The sequence below is a fragment of the Ambystoma mexicanum genome, chromosome 11, assembly GCF_040938575.1.
Source record: "Ambystoma mexicanum isolate Mex_15411 chromosome 11, UKY_AmexF1_1, whole genome shotgun sequence".
Classification (NCBI taxonomy): Eukaryota; Metazoa; Chordata; class Amphibia; order Caudata; family Ambystomatidae; genus Ambystoma; species Ambystoma mexicanum.
In genome coordinates this window covers 928392357-928412640 of record NC_090934.1, presented here as the reverse complement: position 1 = coordinate 928412640, position 20284 = coordinate 928392357, and the positions used below count along the sequence as shown (strand labels likewise).

General features: G+C 44.2%; 1 protein-coding gene across 6 annotated transcripts in view; it reads right to left on the bottom strand.

The window, feature by feature from the left end:
- The window catches only part of SLC25A22 (solute carrier family 25 member 22), a 524223-nt gene that overhangs the window by 352516 nt on the left and 151423 nt on the right, over window positions 1-20284 (bottom strand). The window contains exon 1 of one of the 6 annotated variants that reach the window (XM_069624034.1): window positions 6378-6483. The exons of the other annotated variants lie outside the window; for them this stretch is intronic. The gene's annotated coding sequence lies outside the window, so the exon portion shown is untranslated. Of the gene's footprint in view, window positions 1-6377; window positions 6484-20284 lie in introns of those variants that run through there. 6 annotated transcript variants of the gene reach the window in all.

Genomic DNA, 20284 nt, shown 5'->3' with positions numbered 1-20284 from the left:
CGGTACTTCTTCTCGTACCGATCCCTTCTCGCAAGTGTTGTGGATGGGTTCGAGGAGGGCGAGACCCTCATCCCAGATATCGTCCAGTAGAGGTACAGCGAGGACCGTCTTCCTCTTGGTCTTATGCCGTTGATAAAGGAAACCTTCCTTCTTCTTCTCTTCCGGGCAGAGCTGGAAAAGCTTGGATGCCCTGGCGATCATGGCATGAAACGATCCAATCTCGTCAGGCGGGGAAACCCGGGGAGGAGGTGACGATGGAAGATCCTCGTCGTAAACTTCGTCGTCTGTACCCGTCGTGGCCGTGTCCGTCTATCATCCCCACGGGTCGTGGACGGGGAGGAGGCCTGAGCAGGGCGCGATGGTTGAAAAGGAGGTGGAGGATGAATCCTTCTTCTCTTAGGAGGAGGGCTCCCAGAAGGGCCTGGCTCCGGGTCCCCCGTCGGGAGCGGTTCCTCCGTTGGTGGTAACGGCAATCTCGTCCTTATCTCCGAGCATAAGGACTGTATAGCCAACAAAATGGCCGCCGAGTTGTCTTGCGGCACTGGTTGAGGGGATTCCGACAGGCAGTCAGGAACCTCGTCGGCACCATCGATGTTCTCGTCATCTCCTTTGTCGGGGTCCCTCCCGACGGGCTGGTCTTCTTCCACGCCAATGACGTGGCTTAAGACTTCGATCAGCTCCTCTTCAGAGGTTGAGGCCGAATCCACGATGGCCTCCTGCCCCCCCCTTTTTCTTCTCCGTCGGAGGTTTCACGGGGGTCCTGTCGATGGGCTTGAAAGAGGACTCCCTCCGCGGTGGCAGGGAGACTCTGGGCCCCGAGGTCGCCTCCACTGGTGTAGCCTCCACAGGCTGAGCCAGGGCCGCCGCGACTGTCACCGATGGGGCCTTCGAGCTCGACCGGGGCCTCTCCAGAAGCTTCACCGGGTGATCGGACTTCCTCTTACCCGAGCCAGAGCGTTGGCTCGTGGTTGATGGCGCCGGGGAGGTTGCGCCCTGCCTGGCAGCCGAAGAGCCCGACCGTTCGGCGCTCCCGGTGCCAGCGGACTCGCAGTGCTTGGCCTTCTGTTGGGCCCCCGTCTCCGGGGCGCCCTCAAAGGTCTTAGAAGACCGCTCGGACTTCTTTTTCTTGCCTGACGGGCTCTTCCCTTCCAGCCAATTGGCGAGAAGCAGATGGCGGTCCTTCATGGTCCGCTCCGACATGTTCCCGCAAAACACACAGTCCTTCTCCACGTGCGTCTTGTCCTCATGCAGGCAGTAGAGGCAAAGGGAGTGTTCGTCCTCCTTGAAGACATTCTGAAGCTGGCATCCAGGGCAGACCCTGAACAGCTTTCCGGGCGTCGAGCTTCCCGTATACTGGGCCATGTCCGAGATGGGCCTGAGAAACTTCTGGAGTCCTCCAAAAGCGTGGCTCGATGAAATCTTCACCCTTGAGGGGCGTAGAAGAATCCGACACGGGTCCCCGTTGATCGGATAAAGAAACGGTGGAGCTTGAGGCTCTTTTGATTGAAAAAAGAGAGAATTTTCCTATGAAAAAGCGCGAAAACGCACTAAAGCTCGAGAGCAATAGCACGAGGATCCCAACACTTGAACGTGCGGTAAAAATCTGAGGATGTCTGCCAGAGGCAGGGCTTAGGGAGATGGCAGTCATCGGCTGTGGTCAGTATGACGCAGAGATCAGCGATTGGTTACTACTACGAAAGACAGATCAGAAACAAAACTGATACTGATTTTTCTTTACCAAGGATTCCCAGCCTGACGACGGGGAATATTCATGAGCATGTGAATCCATGCCAGACCCCATGCTGGAGAATACACATTCCTCCTCTTGTGCTGTAGCCCTTACAAAACAGCTTATTCCCACAAAAAATGCAGTCCAGTTGTCACATAGTCACTGACATAGCAGTCATTTCTGCACCTCAACACAATGCGGTGCATGATTTTATTGTTAGCTATCTCTGCTAGTAATTGAACAGTCCCAAATTCTTATTACTATTTGCATGCAATGTAATGCACTTTTTGTTTTCATGGCCTACCGAAGGGCCTTCACCCACCACAGCACTTTGACGCCATAACAATGGCAGAAGCCACCATACAAACATCAAATAACATAACAGCGCATCCCATCTGAATATTGAACGTCTAATGGTAATAACTGCATGCAAAATTCCTAAGGAATCCTATAAAACTGATACTAATGATCTGTGGTGCTTTTTCATCGCTGTGTACTTTAAATCACGCTGCCACAAAGCACGCACATAATTCTCAACGTATGATACCATAGGCCCGGATATGCATTTAAAACTAGGGGTGTACTGAAATTTGTCTTTGAGTAAGTATTCGACCGAATTCCGGCTTAAAATATAATATTCGGCTTTGACCAAATACTTAATTATAACTCAAGCCAATACATTTCCTCTACAAAATACATTAAGTACTGCTTTGACAGTGTGCCTGGAATCATTCAGGCATGTTGTGTTTATCCTTTAAAAGGATAAACAAATGCTGCTGTCACTTTTGTGATTGAGTACAGGCTGAGCAGAGGAGAGGAAGTGCAAAGTCCATGCCCTTCATGTGCTGGACAGGCAGACTTTCATCTTGTGCTTTACTGGAGGGGTGAGCTGAAGCAAACCTCTCAAAGTTTGTAATGCATCTATGGCCTCCCTGATGTTTTGCAGTTGAAAACCATCGAGCTCCAACAATAGTTTATGAAGTCGCTATTGGAAAATGGTATTTTCTTTAGGTGATTATTGATTTGCTGATGACATGTGAGAGAAGTATGAAAGTTACAGGTTCCAATCCCACCATTTCCCAATCCAAATAATAACTAATTGGATTAAAGTGGCTTCTGCAGAAATCCCAGGAAGTTCCAAACCACTAACTTAAAGAGATCAGTGCCTGCAGAACTGTATTAAGCCTGCAGGCCTAGGTTACAAAGCAGGTCAGAGGGGACAGTGGGAAGTGTGCCTACCGCAGGGATGTGCTTGTAATGTAGAAACATAGGCTACTACTGCATGCTCTCCAACTTTCTCATGTTGCCAAAGTGAGTCCCTTTGAATTGTATAAAAGCAACAGATTTTACTAAAGAACGTGGCTATATTTTTTACCCAAAATGCTCCAGTCTGGGGCAGCAGAAATATTCCTCTCAACATTAGAGAGTTAAAAAAAGCGGGATATATATGTAATATAGACAAGTAGATACAAGTTTACAATTTAGAAACATTGGTCCAAATGGGTGTACAAGTGAAACCAATAAGTAAAATAAACACGCACATGCCAATTAAATATCGGAAAATCAGCCCTGTCCCTTCCCTATAGGGTCAGCCAAGAACCATGTAGGACTCAGGATCCCCTTCATATTTTGTCAGGTGTCTTTTTATCATGCCCCAAAACACTGCAAACGTACACCACCAGAAAAGGAAAGAAAAATACTATCTATTAATGAACACATATTTCTCAAATGTCTCATCTCCTCTCAGTACCACCGATGGAAAACATGGAATTCTATTCCGTTCATAGTTTACACAGACATCTTCTGTAGACGTAAGAGAAATGCAATAGAGAATATAAATATATATATACATACACACAAACACACACATATTTTAAAGTCTGTTTTTAATTTACAAAGTGTTTTTCTTTTCTACATAACTATTTTTTTTAAAGGCAACTATTCGTTTCCGCTCCGACCGAATACTTGTCCAAGAATTTGGTATTCCCACGAATACTTCAATCTACTATTCGATACACCCCTATTTATAACAAGAAGGAACATCCCCAGAAGGACGCATTGTCTTCTCAAGACCGGCTGCGCAGGGCAGACAGGACAGAACCTGCCTGCAGGAACGCCAGCCTAGACAATGGGCATTTAACAGTACAAAATGGGGCCAGATTTTTCACAATCTCAGATTTCACTTAAAAATGGGTGATACCCATATACAGAAGACACACACAGCTCTGGGAGTAGGCGCCTAAACACAAACATCCCACAAGCAACTGTGACAAAGGGGCCAAACAGCGAGCCTTTTTTGCTAGCAGAGCAGGTGCGGGGGCGTGGGATGGGCCTGTGAGAGGCATTGGAACTGCTCCTATCAATAGATGATCCTTTCTCTCATCCCTCGCAGCTGCTCGCAAGCCACTGCGCCCGCCACGCCCCATCTCGGGCTGTGGGAGGCCTGTAGCGATGAATATGGGTTACACCTGCACACTGCCGGTGACTTGCAATATAAAAGAGGATGACATCGTGCTTCTGAAAATAGCTAGACGCGAGCTGGACACAAAGCTCTGGAAATGTGGATACAGAAAAGCAGTGCAGCCACATCCAAACACTGGCAATGCCAACAGTTTGGGCTTTTGTGTAGGCATGGAAAGGAATTTGCCAGGCACTGTCATTGTGGTATTAACTGGCCATCGATACTAGCAGCTGCAAAACGCTGTGTACCTGGGCATGTAATAGCAGTGCCTGGCAAATGCCTAATATTTATGCACAAGCCAAAACTGTTGGCTTTGCCAATGCTTGTTTTAACAGGACTTCGCTGAAGGAAACGCATAGTCCTAATAAATAAGAGTGGCAGAAGGCAAACCTGGTAAAGACGGCTTTATTACACCAAGGGCACGTTTACAGCTCCAAATTAGTCATTCACTCTCAGAAGACTGGTTTGGAAAAACACTGGCAAGCACATCCAGCACAACGATTGATGGTAAGGCTTGATAAAGTGACCTCAAAGAGATCCCAGGGGCATGGGTTTAGGGCAGAGAGGGGCAGAAAGTAAGTGGGACTGGCCATAGGGATTAGCATAGCCAAGGGCAGTCAATGGGTGGTTAAATAACCAAACACTTGCAAGCTTTGTGTCCCTCCTCATATGACATACTCTAATGCAGCGTTATCCAACTCCAGGCCTCGAGGGTTGGATCCATGCCAGGTTTTCAGGATACCCGTCAATATTCATGAGATAAATTTGCATACAATGATTTTCAATGTATACATATTTTTCCTAATGAATACTAATGAGTGATCTCCTGAAAACCTGTCAGGATTCCGGCCGCTAAGGGCCGGAGTTGGACAACCCTGCTTTATTTATTTATTTATTTATTCGGGTTTGATTAAGCGCACAGGCAGCCCAATGGGCATTGTGGCGCTTGTTACAGAATTTGAAAATGACTTATTACAACATACAGGGAGTTCATTACTTAGTTACGATAGTAGAAATTGCAGATATAGAGAAGAGAGAGAAAGGAGAAGGAGAAGAGTTAGTTAAATAGGGTAGTTTTGAGTTTTTTTTCGGAAAACCGAAAAAGTGAGGTTTCTGCTCTGAGTGTGCTGGGTAGAGCATTCCATAACTTCGAGGCAATGAGGGGGAAGCTTATTCCTCCAGCTCTAGCTTTTTTGATGCGCAGGACCCTCAGTTGGTTGGTGTGCAAAAGTTTCAGCTAATAGCACCTAATAGCCTAAACTAAAAAGAGATTTCCACAAAACAGAATTACGTATCGTTTCTTTAAAGTTGAAATACTCTACATGAACAACCTCAGCTAGTATACAGAATGCAGACACAAAATACATACACATGACATTCATACATTAACCTTTCTGTTCTTAAAAACTAAAAAGGTCATTAAAAAAAGAGAGTTCTCAACTCGTCACCCTAAATGTTAAGTTGCTGTGCTTTTCTACTGCCCCAATCACCATGTGTAGTCGGGAGGAGTAATTGGGCTGGTTCAAAACGGAGCTGTGCTCCGGGGGAATTTTACTGTGATGGCACGGGCTGCTCATTTCACCTGTCAGAATAGTCACCATGTGTGCATTGCATGCTCGGAAGCAATGCACGTCTGAATTACTATTACAGATATATGTTTGATAAATACGCTGCCGTGTTTATGTTGCCAAAATGCGTTTTCTCTTTATGCAAGGCAACCAGCATCCTATATTCGAGGCACCCACATTATTCAACACCTAGCCCTGCCCCCACATACACCTGACAATCTATCCCATACCTGCCCTACGCGCGAAGGGTGGGAGAGGCGAGTTCCCCCAGTTAATTGCGTCCATTTCCAGCACCGTATGTAGCAGTTTCAAAGCGCCGCAGTTACCGAAAAGCAGACGACCTCACTGCGCTAACAGTGCAATAATGAAACCCAAAGCAAAAGATGGGGCAATTCCGCAGGTCTAATAAGTTACTTATTGCCACGACCCTCTTCTCCCAAAATACTCCTGGCCACCGCATACAACCTCGGAAGCATAAAGCGCTGGGAAAAGTACCAAAAGCGACAGGGCCGAATAATCTGTCCCGGCTGCATGGCAGTAAAAGGGAACTGTGCTCCGCCAGTTACGGTGCAGGGTAGCAGGGCCGCTCATGCCGGCGTAATACGGTGAGGCTCCTTACCGAATGATGGCAAGAATAAATGGGGCACTGGGGCGCGGGGGCCAAAGGTTCGGTCTCACTGCCACGCACCCGTCTCTCCTCTGCACAGCTGAAGGCTGGGCTGGCTCCCACAGCAGCGATGGCGCACACTTTCCCGGCTAACATGCAATCTGACCTTTGCATCCCTTTGCCTGAAAAATCACGTGAAGCTTGACGGCTTATCACAGAAACGCAGCCTGTTTTACAGGCACTGGACGATTGCACCCTCTGCAAACACCCCTTTGACGTGTGCCAGGGGAGGGGAGAGTGGGCAGCTCCCACATCACCTGGTAGCAACATGGCTTCCTTCCCCACTGCATTGCCTTAATTTGTTCCAGTTAGCTCAGTGGGTTAATGTACCAGCTGCAGGGCGCAGCCAGCCACGGAGGGTGGGCGGGCGGTTTAGTGCGGCGCTGGCTGTGAATGGATAGTTACAACACAAGGAGGTTGCCCTTAAACTGTACCACAGCGGCGGCATTGATTATGCCCATATGGCAAAACCGATGGCCATTCCCAAAGCAATTATACTTTTGGAACGACACCGTGCACCACAAAATATGTACATGTGAGGTAAGATTTTTCTCTTGACTAGATCAAATACCCTTTCAAAAACACACACACATAGATGTAGCAGCGCACTACCTTTACCGTTCAAATTTAATGACCATTTATGTTGTAACTATTTTCAGTCTGATATTTATACTAGAGAAGTACAAAAAAAAAGAATCAACAAATGATGCTGTAGTTGCAGATTTACAAAGGCAGAGTTTTTCTCCTAAGCAGTGTCGGAACCAGAGGTGTCAACTCAGCAAAATGCCAGGGTTAGAAGTGACATACCCGATGACAGCCCACAGAGTGCTGCCATGTGCACTTTGACATCACTTTAATTGACATTGTGGATGCAGAGCAAAAAAAGAAACTTAAAATCAAACACAAGTAAATTATAAACCTCTTTGTCCAATTTTGGTAACGTGGACGGAACGGCAGGTTTATCTCCGCAATGTCGTGGATCGTTGGTTAGTTGCAACACAGCAAAAATACAATTATTACCCAATGACAAAAGGGACTGTCTAGTCAAGGTTATATACAAATATCTACTTCATAATTATTACAAAAGACAGTTCTAGCACACTACAAAATAGCACCCACCCTGTAAAGGAACACAGAGGACAGACAGTTTCACGAAGGAAACAGATGCACTCTGGATACTGACAAGAGGGTAGTGGTCGGTAAAGCAATCTGTCTTAACTATTCAAGGTTATTGGGTTTCAGCACCAAGGGCGCAAGGGGTCGTAAATGTCACTGGGGGCCTTCGGAGAAGGACTAGGGGGACAGAACCACAATATTTCAGGTGCTTGAGATGATCTTGATGCACGCCAGCGTCGAGTCGGTTCCAGGGTGCTTTGCAGCTCCTGCGACAGAGTTCAAGACGGGAGACAGCTGCGGGTATCAGGCGGCAGGCAGTTCGGCAAGCAAGGCTGGACGGACGGCTACAGGCTGGCCTACATGGTGGCTCGGGGTCAACAATCGTTGTCTCTGTGCTGGTTGGCGGATCTGGAACGCTGGTGAAGGCGTCTGACTGCTTTAGTGACTGCAGCATGACAACAGTAAGTGGTGCAGCCAGTTGCGGTTCGAGGGCTCGACGATGGACGTTGGTTGATGCTTGTTGTGGCACTCCTAGCTTTTTCGCAGGGTTTGTGTTGTCCTTTAAGGCGGACGGACGGCCCAAGGATGAAGAGAGTGTTTGCAGGCAACAGCCTTGTCCTTTGTTCAGAGACTCTCTGGCATTCCCACCTAGGAAGCTTGCTGGCAGAACTAAGCAGGGCACCCTGTGTGGTGGCTGTGTACCGGTTCTGGAGCTGTTGGACGAATCCTCTGAATCCGGTATCTCCCTCTCTGGGAGGGATCTTGCTTCCCTCTTGGAAATCCTGGCCTTCCTTTACTGGGGGAAGCTGTAAGGCAGACTATACCTTCAGCAAGGGTCCAAAAAAGATTGTCCTTACTCCTTTCAAAGTCGTTGGATGATCTGCTAAGTGAGGGGCTCAGCCAACTTTTAAAGCCAAATGGGCCCCAGTGATTGGTGTAGGCTAAGCCTACCTTAACGAAGCAATCCTGGGTCCCCACCAACAATCTTGTGTTATGCGTGAGGTCATAACCAGAGTGCTTTGCACCAGGAAAGGTATGGGGTGACAACATGTACTTCTAATCTCCACTCTTCCTCCTGTCTGTTGTGGATCCAAGGGTCCCTCTGGTTAATTAAGCTCTCTGTGGCTCCTGATTAAAGCACAGGTCTCCCTTGAAGTTTGTGGCGAGAACAGACTTTCAGTGTCCATCAATTCACATATTTCTTCCTCTGAAAGGGGGTCCCCCTGCAGGGGTTCCCTAATGTAAATAGTTGTCCCAGACATGCCGTTCACTGCCCTGCATACAGAGGGGTGGGCGCTGGCTTCAAATTGACACAGTATGCGCTGCCAACAGCAGAACTTAGATCCATGGTGTACACATGACCACGTGTTTGTTGTGTGGTAAACAGAGGAAAAGGTGCATGTATTAGGCCCACACATGTTCTGAGGTTGATCTCCCATCATTAATTTTCATTAAAAAACTTCGAAACAGCCCAGTGGAGCGCACACTCCCCATGCGGATGATCGAATTCCTCACACCTTCCCTCCAAGACCCTCCCACCATTTATCTTTATCATCTTTGCTTTCTCTCCCTTCCCTCCCCCGCTTCTTCCTTTCTTCCCTCTAAGACCCTCCCCCATTCGTTATCTTTTTCCCTCAGTGCTTTTTCTTTCTTCTCTCTGAATCTTCGTGCCCTCTCTGCAAGACCCTACTACCCTTTAGCTTAATCATCAATGCTTTTTCTTTTTCCCTTCTCCTGCTTGTTCAGGCCCTTTCTCCAAGACCCTGCCACCCTTTATACTAATCAATGCTCTTTCCTTTTTCCTCTCCCGTTTCTTCACAGCCTCTCTCCAAGACCGTCCCGCCCTTTATCTTCATCCTCAGTGCTTGAAACGACTGGAATGTTGGACGGCAAGCCATGCACTATTAGGGTCCTAAAGCACCAACAGTGTTTTTCTGCAGGGCATCCACACTGATCAGGTCATTACTATTAGGATACTTATTGAGCGCGTGCCTGGCATCTGGAAGCAACAGAGCACTTTGCAAACCTAGTGGGTATGAACACAGAGAGGGTAGCAGAAAAAAGGGGAGCAGGGAGCTAACAACAGAGGAGGGCGGGCAATTGGCAGCAAGGGATCTACATAACAGATAACCACACACTTGTGGATTTCTCCCGTCCCCTGCACACCCAAGAATATTGTGAACACAATCAATTAGTGAATGATTCCTATATGTTCAATTCTGTAATTCAAAAATAACACTTTGCTAATAACTCTTGCCTTATAAAAATTCTTTACTCAAAGAAATGTATATATACACACTTATTCATTTATGTTAGACCATACATAATACCAAACTGTTGAATTTCAAATTTTACTTTGTTGATCATTTCACAATTCGAAATAGACAATATACAGTATGACGTTTGATTATTCAATAATAACCCATCTGGGCAATATTTTCTAGAATAACAATCCGTTAACTTGTGTCTCTACACGTTTCAGGGTTTGATGCTCCCCTTCTTCAGGAGTTGTCTATTTTCTTCAAAGGTCTTGTAGTTCCGTCTATAATAAACAATTTAGATTTATAGGTTTTAAATTCCATTATTCTTTTGTTTTTCACTGTCACTGTCACTTTAATTATGATCTCATAATTAACTAGGTGATTTTTTACTAATTCAGTACGGTTTCTCACTCATTATCAGAATTGCCTGTTCAACTTAATGCCAACAATACCAGATAAATAAGAATAGTTCAATCCTTTTACACTAATCCAGTTAAAAATATATACCCAGATGGGGTGTCCAGATTTTAGCATGTTAACTTCTTTAGTTAGATCCATTAAAATATTCACCTGTGTGATACTTCCAATGGTGTCTCCCACTTCTGTTTGGAATCTCACCACTGCTTGTGCAGTAAGCTGCCCTTGGTGATGCAATTAGGTCCCTCCTAGTGCCAATGATGCCCTTTTGATTATCTCAATGTGTAGACCGTTCTGTGAATAAAAGTTCACAATTTGTGGTAAACTGTCTCCCCAGTTATTATATTACAGAAATTGTAGAGACTTTATTGCTTACCTATCTACTTGGTTGTTGATGAATTAATGTTGGCTGAATATTGCCCTTCGTGATCACTATTCCGAATTTGGTTCATCTGAAAACTCTCCTTTAGTTCTAAGGGAAAAAAATCCTTTATCACTATATTGTCCTCTTAAAAATGGGGGGGGGGTTGAACTTAAGGTCAATGTCATCATACATGTAAAACTCTATTTTCTATCTCCAGCATTTACTTTGTCAGACAGAAGTCTCTGTATCTCTCACTCCCAAGCGCCAAATTCTGCAGCCTCGCGTGCGAACGGCCGAAAACCGTTATATTTATTTACGTTCTATGTGTGACGTCATCACGTGATAACGCAATAACGTCATACACACCACCGTTCTGTCTTAGTTCGATGTGTCCGTTGTTTATGTTAACATCTCATGGTTTGTCGACCTGCATGGATGATATCATCACATGCCGCTGTTCTTAGTTGTGGCTTTGTCCTTTAAGGATGGTTTAAAAAAGGCCCTTGTGGTGTCATTAGGCAAATTACTATATGATGGGTAATCCCATAGTTTTTCACAAGGGGTGTCTCAAGTTAATTCTGAGATCATAAACGTGCTCACAATTTGTTTTACCGTTTCTTGGCAATGAAGATGAAAGTATATCCAACCATTAGACATTAGTCATAATGTATTGTTCGTTCTCTTCTGTACATTCTGAATTGTATATATAATGTATTCCCGTTCATCTCCATGATGTTACCACATTTCAATATGATTCGTGTCCATTTTTTCATTTGAACTATATTTTTTTCATCATAGATATTATATACAGTAAGAATAGATACACATTTTAGTACTTGATACTTTCTTGGACTCACCAGTTACTTTACAGACCATATTTATATCAATTCGTACTGTAATCTGAGTTGTTAATAATGCTTTTTATCTATGATCCACCCACATTCCAGATCTATTTGTTTTTTATTGTAGTCTATATTGCACGTATTCTACATATAGATTCACTTTCCTTTTGTTCACAGAAATACCCCAAGGTTGTATTCTTCATTCATAACCCTAGGTGACATGGAGTCCAGTTTCTCAATCCAATATATCTCTCTCTCATTTAATTTTTTAGTATGATTTCCCCCACGTGGAGATCTTTTTACTACTTCCAAAATGATAACCTTTAGTTATTGCAGAGAGAATGCTGAGTTTGGGAAAAAATGGGAACACATTTTAAACAAATGTTCACTGGATCTAATTCTCTTGACGATTGAAGAACTATCGAAATCAGTCAATAATTTGGACAAAGAAATTGAAGACCTATCAGAACAATTAAGCATGTTTAAAAACAAGGAAGATTTGAATAAAATTCTAACAGAGGTCAATGAATCCCTAGAGAATTATAAGAAAGAAATAGAACAACGTAAAGTCCGTAAATTCAGAAGAGATACTTTGGACTATTTACAGGACATTGTATATACCTGGCAGGAACACTACGCTCAAAGAAGACCCATACCAGAGAAGAGACAACCACCGAACCCGAGGAATACTGAAGACAACACTAGTGATCTGAGCAGTGAAGCACTCAATAGTGGAAAAGATCGTATCAACGCAGAGAACATCCCGAGACAAGCTCCGAATCTACATACATCAGAAGAAGCGACAACTTCAAACACCGAACCTTCTTCTTTTTTAGAAGGAAGACAGCGAGAAGAGGCAAAAAGAAATCTAAGACCCAAAAAGAAACCGAACAACTAGTGATTAATATTTCGAGCAAACCATTAACCAAAGAACAACTAGACATTCTCAATCTAGGATTGTCCTTTATACCCACACAGAATTCTAGTTTATTAGAAGAGAAGGTCAATTTACACAGATTAACCAGAAAAATGAGATTGAAAGTATTTTTTGATACTAACACGACGATGGGGGAACCAACTGTACCACATGAATATCTGGAAATAAAACCGAAGAGTACCTTCGACCCACAGGTGAATAGCATTGGAATAAAAATGTTCGAGGAACAAATGCAAAAGGACCTCAAGAGGGTCAGCTTCAATAAAATTAGGAATTACAACATCAGAAGACACCAAAGCCAACTAATTAAAGAATTAGCAGATGACGCGAGTTTAACTCTGAAACCAGCTGATAAGGGAGGGGCAATAGTCATAATGGATACAACATATTGTGACAATGGAATTAAAGAATTACTAAATGACGAAGGAACCTATATTAAGGTTACACAAGACCCCACTAAACAAATAAAGGACATTATCGAAACAACATTGGAGAAAGCTACAGAGGAGGGATGGATCTCCGAGAAGACCAAGAAATTTCTCACCAAAGAATTTCCAATAACACCGGTATTCTACGGATTGCCTAAAATACACAAGAACCAACAAACACCACCACTATGTCCAATAGTAGCAGGAACTGACAGTATTTTTAACCCCTTGGCAGTCTATGTAGATAAGGCCTTACAACCATTAGTCCAGACCACTACGACATATTTGAAAGATACCACGGATTTCCTAAACATACTGAAGAACTTACCAGAAATCAGGGAAGACGATACACTATTATCTTTTGATGTACAAAGTCTATACACCTCGATTCCCCACCAAGATGGACTGGAGGCCCTAGAATGGATGCTAGTTAACACCAACGAATGCACAGCGAATAAAGTCTTCCTATTGGAACTAAGTAAGATCATACTTGTCAATAATTACTTCAGATATGGTAATCAATTTTACATACAAGCAGCAGGCACCTCCATGGGTTCATCGATGGCACCCGCATATGCAAACTTATTCATGTACTTCTTGGAGAGCACGCGAATACCAACTGAACAAAGATGGATGTCCAACCTGGTAATTTGGAAGAGATTTATAGACAACATTTTTGTGGTCTGGAGAGTAACAAGGACAGATGTCGACTTATTTTTAGACTTCCTGAACTCAATTCACGATAGAATAAAATTTACCATGGAAGTGGGTACACCCAAATTACATTTTTTGGACGTTGAATTGGAGATAGGACCACAAGGCATAACAACAAACATATACCATAAGAAAAAGATGTAAACAATTCACTACATTATCTGAGTCACCACCCAGAACACCTACGAGATAATCTACCATACAGCCAATTTCTACGCTTGAAGCGTATAATTTCGACATCTACAACATTGGAAGAAGCAAATCTCTCCATGACTGAAAAATACAGAAAACGGGGATACCCAAACAATATCATAGAGAGAGCCACAGAGAAAACAGAGAGATTAACAAGAGAAGAATTACTCACTCCAAGAGTGAAATCAAATGAAACACCATTCATATATGCCTTAAGATATTCGGGACAAAGCCATCATGTCGCCAGGATGATCAAGAAGAATTGGAGAATTATTGAAATGGACCAACAGTTGAATAAATTGTTCCCTAAACCACCAATCATAGCATACAAAAGAGGCCGGAATTTTAAAGATCGCTAGTACATGCTTAAAGACCACCAAAAGAGAAACAGATGTCTCTACAAACAAGAAAAACAGGAACCTTTGCGTGTTTAAACTGTGGACATTGCAACAACATAATCAAAGGCACCCATGTACGACATCCATACAATGGTATGAGGATTAAATTCAGGGATTATGCCACATGCGACACGAAATCTGTGAACTATGGACTTAGTTGTCCATGTGAAATATTTTACATTGGCCAAACGAACAGAAAAGCCAAGGAACGTTGGCATGAACATAAGAGCAACATTAGAACTAAGAATATAAGATCACCAGTTACACACCACTTTAATGAGAACAAACACAACATTTCACAACTAAAGGTTATCATTTTGGAATTAGTAAAAAGATCTCCATGTGGGGGAAATCATACTAAAAAATTAAATCAGAGAGAGATATATTGGATTGAGAAACTGGACTCCATGTCACCTAGGGGTATGAATGAAGAGTACAACCTTGGGGTATTTCTGTGAACAAAAGGAAAGTGAATTTATATGTAGAATACGTGCAATATAGACTACCATAAAAACCAAATAGATCTGGAATGTGGGTGGATCATAGATAAAAAGCATTAACAACTCAGATTACAGTAAAAATTGATATAAATATGGTCTGTAAAGTAACTGGTGAGTCCAAGAAAGTATCAAGTACTAAAATGTGTATCTATTCTTACTGTATATAATATCTATGATGAAAAAAATATAGTTCAAATGAAAAAATGGACACGAATCATATTGAAATGTGGTAACATCATGGAGATGAACGGGAATACATTATATATACAATTCAGAATGTACAGAAGAGAACGAACAATACATTATGACTAATGTCTAATGGTTGGATATACTTTCATCTTCATTGCCAAGAAATGGCAAAACAAATTGTGAGCACGTTTATGATCACAGAATTAACTTGAGACACCCCTTGTGAAAAACTATGGGATTACCCATCATATAGTAATTTGCCTAATGACACCACAAGGGCCTTTTTTAAACCATCCTTAAAGGACAAAGCCACAACTAAGAACAGCGGCATGTGATGATATCATCCATGCAGGTCGACAAACCATGAGATATTAACATAAACAACTAACACATCGAACAAACACATCGAACTAAGACAGAACGGTGGTGCGTATGACGTCATTGCGTCATCACGTGATGACGTCACACATAGAAGGTAAATAAATAGAACGGCGGCCATTTTGCGGCCGTTCGCACGCGAGGCTGCAGAATTTGGCACTTGGGAGTGAGAGATACAGAGACTTCTGTCTGACAAGGTAAATGCTGGAGATAGAAAATAGAGTTTTACATGTATGATGACATTAACCTTAAGTTCAACCCCCCCATTTTTAAGAGGACAATATAGTGAGTGATAAAGGATTTTTTTTCCCTTAGAACTAAAGGAGAGTTTTCAGATGAACCAAATTCGGAATAGTGATCACGAAGGGCAATATTCAGCCAACATTAATTCATCAACAACCAAGTAGATAGGTAAGCAATAAAGTCTCTACAATTTCTGTAATATAATAACTGGGGAGACAGTTTACCACAAATTGTGAACTTTTATTCACAGAACGGTCTACACATTGAGATAATCAAAAGGGCATCATTGGCACTAGGAGGGACCTAATTGCATCACCAAGGGCAGCTTACTGCACAAGCAGTGGTGAGATTCCAAACAGAAGTGGGAGACACCATTGGAAGTATCACACATGTGAATATTTTAATGGATCTAACTAAAGAAGTTAACATGCTAAAATCTGGACACCCCATCTGGGTATATATTTTTAACTGGATTAGTGTAAAAGGATTGAACTATTCTTATTTATCTGGTATTGTTGGCATTAAGTTGAACAGGCAATTGTGATAATGAGTGAGAAACCGTACTGAATTAGTCAAAATCACCTAGTTAATTATGAGATCATAATTAAAGTGACAGTGAAAAACAAAAGAATAATGGAATTTAAAACCTATAAATCTAAATTGTTTATTATAGATGGAACTACAAGACCTTTGAAGAAAATAGACAACTCCTGCTGAAGGGGAGCATCAAACCCTGAAACGCGTAGAGACACAAGTTAACAGATTGTTATTCTAGAAAATATTGCCCAGATGGGTTATTATTGAATAATCAAACGTCATACTGTATATTGTCTATTTCGAATTGTGAAATGATCAACAAAGTAAAATTTGAATTTCAACAGTTTGGTATTATGTATGGTCTAACATAAATGAATAAGTGTGTATATATACATTTCTTTGAGTAAAGAATTTTTATAAGACAAGAGTTATTAGCAAAGTGTTATTTTTGAATTACAGAATTGAACATATAGGAATCATTCACTAATTGATTGTGTTCACAATATTCTTGGGTGTGCAGGGGACGGGAGAAATCCACAAGTGTGTGGTTATCTGTTGTCTATAGTATAGTTTATACAACCTAATGTCAGGGTTGGTTTTCTCCCCGGCACCCAACTACTAAATTTATACTTTATCAAATTTTAAGGAATAAGAGGAGTGCGCTGTGATAAATTGGCTAGAGCAAGGGATCTACATGCAACCATGGGATGAAACAGTGGGGAGTAGATCCCAACTCTCAGGTAGGATGGGCCGCCGAGAGTGAGTTCACTTCCAGGGGTGATTTCCCGACAGTGCTCACTGGCTGGGCCATGGAGCCAGGACCTGGTGCTGAGTGGTGGAGCTTACACGGCCAGAATACTAAATCACATGCTAAGTACTGCCAGGGCCTGTGGCATTCGAAGGACATCGGTGTAAGATTCTGGGAGCCCCGCATCCCTGACAAAGTACTGCCGGAAGACGCTCACTCACACTGCTGGAGTCCTGCAGCACGGACACTGCACTGTGGGAGAAGGCCTCCCTGGCGAGAGTCCTACAGGAGGTGGACGAGGCCCACAAGCAGTGGAAGAAGCTTACACTTCTAGAGTCCGACAGCACTTACGCTTGCCTGTTAGGTTCCTGTAGCACTAACAGTGTTCTTCTAGTGGAAGCTTACACTGCTGCAGTGAACTTGTGGAGGAGCTCACACTGCTAAAAGCCAAACAGCAACGAGCGAGCCCCGCGAGGGTCCTATAGCACTGCTAATGCTACTCTGAAGGAAGATCGATCGCTCTACAAACATACCAGCTCAGTGGCTGTATCACAGGAGCGCGCCCACACTAGTGGGGCCCTGGAGTCCAAGAAGGGCGCTGCTGAAGGAAGCACAAAGTGCTGCTGCCCCGCAGCCCTGGAAGAGCATTGGTTCACACTGCTAGAGCACTACAGCATGGCCAGACCGCTCCTATGAACCTGTGCCTGTGTAGGGTGACCAGAGGTCCAGGAATCTGGAGCTCTGTCCCCCTTTGTCAAGGCTGGGTTGACATTGGAAACTTCAGTGGTCCTGGTTTTTGGTAGTAGGTCTTCATAGCTGGCAGGCAGGCACAGCTCGCACAGAAGAAATGCTATATTTTCCAACTTTAGATAGTGTTCGTTTGGGAAAAATTAGTGATGAATTAATTATAATGTGTGTTTATTTGAACAGTAACACTTAAACCCTCTTCTCCTCCAACCACTACTGAAGTGCAGTGCCGCGACAGCCAATTTCAAGGGTAGTCCTACTTTTATATTAGTTGCCCTGTCCCGGTTTTTCACTTTTTAAATCTGGTCACCCTAACCTGTGGCATTATGGGGGCGGGAAGGGTCTTTGTGCAAACAGGAAACTGCTGCACTCCTAGAGAACCCCCATACAGCTAGAGTCCAACAGAGCCGACCAGGCACCGTTGGCACTCTGGAGCACTGGCGGCGTCTTGCTGCAGGAGTGCTCACACTGCCATAACACGGACAGAACTTAAAGAAGGATGCTCTTGTGGGCACTTGAAAGGGCACTATGAAGGCAGCTCGTCGTATGGTGGTTTGTGACACTACCGAGGGAACCAAATACTCCTGCCCAGCAGTCCTACTTGGAATTCTACCGTAATCCTGCAAGAAGAAAAAAACTATCACACTACACATGGTTTGCCAATTGTCCGATCGCGAATCATGGGGGGGAGGGGGCGTGCATGTGTGTGTGAGTGTGTGAGCATGTGTATGATAATGTGTGTGTGTGTTACCTTCATACAAACTGCAATGAGGTGCAGTAAAACATCCTTAGAAGAGATTTAAAGCGTAAAGGTTCATAAATAAAAGGGACTACAACTGAGCAGTTGAAATGTAATGTGGACGCTTGCACCCACCCCAGCGGCCCAGGCCCTAGCTCCTTCTTCTCCAGCTTGCTGTCATTACCAGGAGCTGCTTTTAGCGCCTGGTGCTCATCATAGCGTTATTTCGAGGCCAGCTATGTATGGACCCATATGTATGTTTAATATTTTGCCAATGGGAGGAGGCTCCATGTGGGAAAAGGTGGAGTCTGGCCGGTTTGGAACACAGAACACTGGGTGGAGCTCGGGCCTCTGCAGGTCGAGTTACAGCACATTCACAAATTCATCCAGGATGATATTTACACGCTCCCAACCCCGCCCCTGTTGTGAAATCACCCATTCTTGATTGTGCCTTTAACCTGGCAATTATGCAATCTGACATCTCTCTGTTCCCTGTGGCCGGGGACATTGTGAAACCGTGTTCTCGTGGGAAGGAAACGACCGAGAGTAGGGTGTTCACACATCATAGAACGTGAAGTTAGTGTATCTCAGCAACATGCTAAGTCACTTATTCTCGCAGCACATACTTGCCTTTTCAGCCAGCGAGATAGCCCAATGTGGTAGTGCACCTGCTGCAGAATCGCAGTTCAAACTTCCCTTTTGGGTCATGAGCCAGTTAGTAGGACTTAACTTAATGAGAAACCAGGAGGTTTCCCAACATGTCTTTTTACCTCTAAAAAGCTAAGCACTAAAGAGCAATGTGTGACGGCGGAGTTGATGTACAGGCGTTTCAAACATTTCCATTAAATGGGGCCCACGCCTTTTCTGGGCCTTGTGAGTCTGACAAAGCAAGCTTTATAGATTTTCTTAAGTGGTCATTCACGCCCCTGCGGACTGCCTTTCTTTGTTCTGGCGTACAGAGGCTAATAAAGCTGCACCTCGTTCATCTGCTGCACTAGCACCCTCCCTGCATTGTGTTATGTATGATAAATCAGCCCTCATGTAACAGTGGTAGAATGTGGCCACCCCAGTGGAGGATTATTTCAGTAGCGCGTTCCTGAGCATGTGCTGATGATAATGTCATGGAATGGACTCCTCTCCGTTATGGTATGATTTGTAGTTTTTTCTCCTCTCTGCCACGGTCTAGGCCTTGTGGTTATTATCTGCTGCCCACACGTTTGCCTGATCTGATATGGCATTTATAACGCGCCTATACACAAGTGTTTCAAGGCGCGACGATGCAAGGGAGGGGGGGAACAGAGGGAAGACAGAGACAACGATCTTACTAGGCCAGGTGACATTGAGATCGTGCAAGTGCGGGGGAGAAAAGAAGGGGAAGAGTGCGAGGGGAAGGGGGAGGGGCAGTGCAGTACATAGGATAAACTGTAAAATAAATAAAACCAATAAATAAAAAAGAAGTGTGGCCAGCTGGTGGCAAGTGCTAGGGTAAGTGCAGCCTTCAGGTGTCAAGTGCTGGTAGGGGGCTGTAGGGATACAGAAATAGCCCCCCGCCCCCCAGTGCAAGGGTTGCCAGGGGGGCAGTGCAGGTGTGCAAGTGCGGCAGGGGACCTGGACCCGAGAACAGAGGAAAGCCAGGTGACCAGTGCAGTTACATTGTCGGCCAGGAATTCAGCAGGGGAGAGGAGGAGAGAAAGCAGTAGCAAAGAGGAAGGTCTTGAGGTGCTTCCAGAACCAGAGATGGGTCTCCTCAAGTTTCAGAGAAGCGGGCAGGCTGTTCCAGAGGGAGGCCCTAAAAGAAGAAAGATCTGCCACCAACTCGTTGCTTGGAGAAGCGACTGACCCTAAGGGAGTTGGAGGCGGATGAGCGAAGAGCTCGAGAAGGAAGATATCTAGGAAGAGAGAGTTTAAGGTATTGAGGCCCCAGAAGGCCTTGTGGACAATGCAGAGGGTGCGTGGAGAAAGTGGGATGTGAAAAGCTGCACTAGGGTTCAAGCCCTTTAGCAGCTCTGGTTACCACTCTACCCCCAGAAAGGAGGGCATCAGCCCTCTCAGTGTTGCTAATTGTATCACCCTCAGAAGGAACAAACGCTTTGCTGACTCTTCCAGGAC